The sequence below is a fragment of the Hippocampus comes genome, unplaced genomic scaffold, assembly GCF_001891065.2.
Source record: "Hippocampus comes isolate QL1 unplaced genomic scaffold, H_comes_QL1_v1.1 scaffold109, whole genome shotgun sequence".
In the NCBI taxonomy this organism is placed as follows: domain Eukaryota; kingdom Metazoa; phylum Chordata; class Actinopteri; order Syngnathiformes; family Syngnathidae; genus Hippocampus; species Hippocampus comes.
The window spans coordinates 304,948-310,656 of NW_017805274.1; the positions used below are offsets into that span (position 1 = coordinate 304,948).

The 5,709-nt window shown below is 49.3% G+C and overlaps 1 protein-coding gene across 14 annotated transcripts in view; it reads right to left on the minus strand.

The window, feature by feature from the left end:
- Positions 1 to 5,709, minus strand: part of ncam1a (neural cell adhesion molecule 1a) — a 161,542-nt gene that overhangs the window by 143,384 nt on the left and 12,449 nt on the right. The gene's annotated exons all lie outside the window — the stretch shown is intronic.

The window sequence follows — 5,709 nt, forward strand, 5'->3', positions numbered from 1 at the left end:
CCCCTCCCCCGCCCACCCTGCCGGTCCCACCATGCGGGGTAGTTCTTCCCGCCTGCTCGGGGGAGCGTCTGCGATGGCGATGTCGCCCCAGTCTGGCGCCACCTCCTTCAGCCGGAACGCTTGTTGTGTCTCGTTATTTACAATTACCGCTTCATCCGACGTAAATACGGAGCGGTTGCATCCGGGGCGTCCCTCCGAGGACGGGTACGGCGTCCGCTCCATCAATTCCGTCAACCCACCCTCCCTCTATTCACGACGGCTTTGCTAATTGGGTTTTGTTTATGAGCTGTGTGATCACCGGCGACGGCATAATTGGCGCCGTTGCCTTGCCAGAGTCGAATGGGAGGCGGGCTCGTCTATTTCTCCTCTGTCCACTTCAGTTTGGCCGCAACGCTTTCAGATTCTGCGAGCCGTGTGCTGCGATAGTAATTTCAGCTTTCGTCGTTAGGAACGTCGGGTTCGCGTCGTGTCGGACGTCTCTGTGGGTCACCGAGCCAACTCGTCACGGGGCTCGGTTTACGTTTGCTCACGGAGGCCCATTTTGAGAGCCCCGGTGGATCAATACTTTTAACAGATCGACTGCAAATCTACCGTGACCGAGCACTCCGCTCACCCCCCACCCCCCTCCCGAAAGGCCTCAACCTTCTGTTTCAGCAGCAGGGAAGAAAATGGAACGAATGACTTTCATTGCTTGTCTGTTCGACTTTGAGAGATTTTTTCGATCGGATTCAGGCGACAGTTCAGGGTGGTCGATTCATGCATCCATTTTCCGAACTGCTTTAAACTCACAAGGGTTGCATGGGGGCGCTGGAGCCGATCCCAGCCGTCATCGAGCACTCGGCGGGGGACACCCTGAACCGGTTGCCAGCCAATCGCAGGGCACACAGAGACGATCAACTATCTACGCTCACACTCACACCGAGGGACAATTTAGAGTGTTCAATCAGCCTGCCGTGCATGTTTTTGGAATGTGGGAGGAAACCGGAGTACCCGCAGAAAACCCACGCAGGCACAGGAAGAACGCTGTGACTGGAGCAGCTTCTAATTCAAACCAGACCAAAGACCACAGCATGGAACAAAGCGAACGAAAAGAAACTTACATGGCTGATATCAGGTCTGTTCACACAAGTCAGCAGTCCCCCCGCAACCCCCCCACAAAAATCTTGTGCAGCTGCACCAAAACAAGCTTCTTTTATCCGTTAAAGTGCATTCATTTCCCTCCTAAAATTGACAAACGACTTGTGTAAACGCTTGTCAGCAGTCTTCCAGAAGTCCAAAGTAAATCTCCGCAGCTGATTCGCCGACGCGGCAACAGTCTCTTTCACAAAACGCGACAAAGCGCACGTTTTTCACAGAGTTTTTTTCTGCGCGGGGTTGACCGCCATTGCAGAGGTTGAACTCAACCATCCTAAAATCAATCGCCGCTGCCCAGTCACACTTTGATGTGTATCTGACTGCAACATGCAGGGGATGTTGTGTACAAGTGCAAACAGTTGAGGCCAACATGGAAAAATTGGAATTGCTTCTTCGACCAACCAAATCCATCCTCAGAGGGCCAGTCGACTGGCCCACAAAAACAGCAGAGTCTGCACACATTCATACAGTTAATAAATCATCATACAGGCCAATAGATTTTGATGAAAATGGTTTTTGGATATTTTTTTTTTGGTTCAAGATGACACATTCACCTGCCGTTATGTTTCCTTTTTTGTACCGGATTTACAGTTTGTATAATTGTGATGTGAAAGTGGTTGCGCGGAGAGATGGATTAAGTCCCCATAAGTTCCATTTAGCACCGCATGTAGGTTAATGGAATTTCAATTTGGAGCAGATAAGGATGCCCAAAACCAGCCGGTGACAGTGATTTTTTTTTCCCCGTGCCACTGTCAACGCCAATAAAGTTTACGGCCTCCAAAGCCGACGAACAAAAGGAGGCACCGCAGCGAGTGCCGAGGAGAGTGATTAATGAGGCCACACCGGTCGAGAGCATCCGCCCCCACCCCCCCTCCACCTCCCCGATGCTCCCGTCTCCACTCTGGAGCGCGCAAGCAAGTCTCCGACTAATGACTCCCGAGATGTCCTCTGATATACATTTCCCGAAAACACGACGGGCGCCTCCCTATCGCCTGGAAAGCCGCGGTGACACAGGTCGAAAGCAAATTAGACGTCAGGTTTTAAGGAGTGGATTAGAAGAATACTCGGAAGAGATCCATTTTCAAGATAATTCTGCATCAACATGCCGGTAGATAATTAGGAGTATTTTCTTTTCATTCCCCCGATGTAATGATGAGCGCTGTAAGCTAATATCTCATATTAGTGTGCTTCGCCACGGATGACTTATTAGCGGCCTAACTGGAGAAAGGAACTAATTTGTCACAGGCATGCGGAACCTGCAAGAGCTGGCGACAAACTCGGGGAAATGGAACATTCTGGAATGCATGAGGAAGTAAAATTTTGGAATGATTTATTTTATTATTTTTTTTCCCCATTAACTGCTTGCCAAAAAAAGCATTGAAAATCGATGTAAGTGCAGGTTACACTTGTAGACAATGATTTTTAAAAAATAAAATAGACAATAAAGATTGCCGGACATAGAGGGGGTTTTTGCCCACCATTTAACGGAAGGTCATTGCTACTTGACGGACAGGCATCGGAAGAAGCTCGATCCCATGTGAGGCTCTGTTTAGACCTCGGTACAAAAATCATCTGAAAATGAACTCCAAAATGTTCAGGGAGCCAGTTAATTGTGGTTGTGTGCTCCCTCCTACGAGCTCCGGTTAGGAGGTGGACAGCAGCGTTTTGGAGCAACTGGAAATGCTTGAGGGATGACTGTCCAGACTCCAAAATAAAGTGAATGACGGCAATCCGATCAAGATGTAATGAAGGCATGGATTACTAGTTTCAACAAACATCACACAGTAAGAGTGTCAAAAGTCAAGTCCAGACTTTCGTGAGTTTTACCCAAGCAAGTACTAAGTCCTAAAATTGGTAACTTATACGTGACAAAGAAAGCCATCTGACTCGAGCAACCCCCAACTCCAATGAAACCCGTACATGAAGCGAAAAGGACATCACATCACCAAACACGGCATCCGTCATCCATACAGACTCTTAATCCCTCCCAAAAGTGACTTCGGCTACTAATGACGCAAGGATCCGTGTTCAAACAGCGCTGCGTCAAAGGACTACTTACCCCCGCGGACATCAAAATATGCACAGCTGCTGCCCGGTTGCCCAGAAACGGAATGTCATTGTTGAAATACGCCCCCCCCCATTTCACAAACCGGATAGTGTTACAGGAAGCAATGTTCACCCCCCCACGATGAGCACTCAAAGCGCCACACGCTGCTGCCCCTGACATCCCATTTTTCTGGCGCCTCTCACTCTTAATGGGATAACTTTGAAAATGGGGTGATTGGATGAAAGGGTACACAGACTGACCCCCCCCCCTCCTTGCAAGAAAGACCTCACCATTATTTTGTATCATTTCACAAATCGCCAGTAAAAACACTTCAAACCTCCAAATCACCTTTATGGACTTTGGCTCATTTAGTTTTCAAGTCTGGACTGGAAGCTTCCCGCATTTTCCTCCATCTGGAGCCCAGAGGTTGAACGCAAAACGGGTTGTGTAACTTTAGACTTTAAAAGGAATCCTGATTGAACTTAACACCCTTTTTCCCCCCCATCCCCAAAGAGGTCACTCTTTATTTCATTAAACCTCATTTAAAAGGCAGCCGGCGATTAAGAGAGACAAATGTCATTATCAAGTTCTTTCCTCGACCGTGCCCCCCCCCCTCTCTCTCTTCTCCTCTCTCTCTCTCTCTCTCTCTCTCATTTTAAAGAGGGAGGTGGCACTTAAGGTCCCCCCCCCGCCCACCCTCGAGACATGAAAGCCATTTTGCAAGTAAGAGCAGCCATATCTGCAGATGAACTAATTACGCTGCCGCACCGTGTCATCAAATAAACGGCACCCCGAGATTGTTCGCTGTAATGAGAAAGGACACAAAGCATTCTAAACAAAGGAAATGGCCAGGTAGGGTGGGAAAGGATACACGACGCAAAAAGGAAATAGAACGGAGGCCGCACGAGAAGCTCATCCAGTTCCGGCACTGGACAAGTGGACATGTTACATGTTTGGATGCAAAGCCTCGGTGAGGCTCATTAAAGTCGCCCCCCCCCTGCCCCCCTCCCACCCCGCACAAAGCGAGATGCACTCCCTAATGAGCGGATGCTCCCGGGAGGAATAAAAAAAAAAAAACAGAGAGAGAGAAAGAGAGAGAGAGAATTGTGTCCTTGGGAAGCTGGCCATGACAGCCTCCACTGTATTCAAAGGCGAGCGCGGCCTCATGCATGTCAGGACTAACAACCGGGCCTTTCTCACCAGCTTCTCCGTCTCACCGGACACGCCTGCGCCGTTCTCCGGTTCCCGTCGGAATTGGGGGCGATTCACCGGACAAACATCATTATCGGGTTCGCGATAGGGTGCTGGGAAAAGTATGGATCGGGGAAACGAGGCGGGGGGGGGGGCATATTGGTCGGGTTGGCGTGGGTTAGAAAAAAAAAAAAAGAATATATAAATCTGTTCCCTAAAGAGGACATGACAGAAAATGACGGAGGTTAGGTTGGGCTTACGGTAAGGTTGGGTGTATAATTAGATTTGGAAGAGGGGAAGGGTGAGGTTACTATGGCACCGCCGCCTGCTTGGCAACAACAAGCGGGGCCAAGCGGAATGACGGCGGGCTTTATCAGGCAAACATTTCACGCCGAGCTTTGGAGAGGGAGCCATCGGCAGGCGTGAAACCGGGATGCTCGTTCACAAAAGTACGGGACAAAGTTTCGAGCGGCGGGTTTTTGTTTTTGCAGCTTCACGACGGAGGACGTTGACACGAATTGGGCCATTTTCCTTTTGGATTGGACTGCTTGACTTTTTTTTTTTTTTTTGTTAAGACAGTAAATTCAAAGCATTGAATCGTGAACTCCGTTTGGCCTTACGATAACAGAACTCTGATCACTCTATTTAATGGATTCATGATTCCCACCGCGACACGCAACCGCAAACCGTGCTCGGCATGAAACCTCCTGAAGAGGTTCTTTACCTTACGTAGTGAACTGAAACCCGTTTTTTTTTTCCCCCCCAACGCTCAATTAACAAGCGCTAGCCACGAGTCCGGCGCACTCGAAAGTGTCGCGTCAACACGTCTTCTTTTACGCTCGGCGAGAACACCGCATGCGCAATCATCGCCATTTTCCCCAAAACTAGCCGTCGCTCTTGATTGACGGCGAGCCAATTTAGCCACGTGCGGCGCCGCCCGATTAAACTTTCAGCAGGGCAACAGGCCATGAAAGCGATATGAGGAGGGTGGCACAAATTAGGCGATCCACAGACGTAATGTAGCCGATAGCCCCGGGCATCAAGACGCTCAGCCCCTTCGCGACACGCCGCTTGAAAATGCATGAATTCAATCATGCATATTAATGAAACATCTTTCAGCATATCACTCACCACAATTGGATTGGATTTCCGACAGGTTGGGTCCATAAAAAACAAATTTAGGTCGATAAATAACGAACAAATAAGACATTAGCATTTCGGAGTGGCGACATTGTTCCCCTTTGAGTGCGTTTTGTTCTACACTGAGTACTTTTCTGTCCGTGCTCTGCGTTTGGCTGGCAAAAAGTCAAGGGTAGAACCCCCCCCCCCCCCCCCAC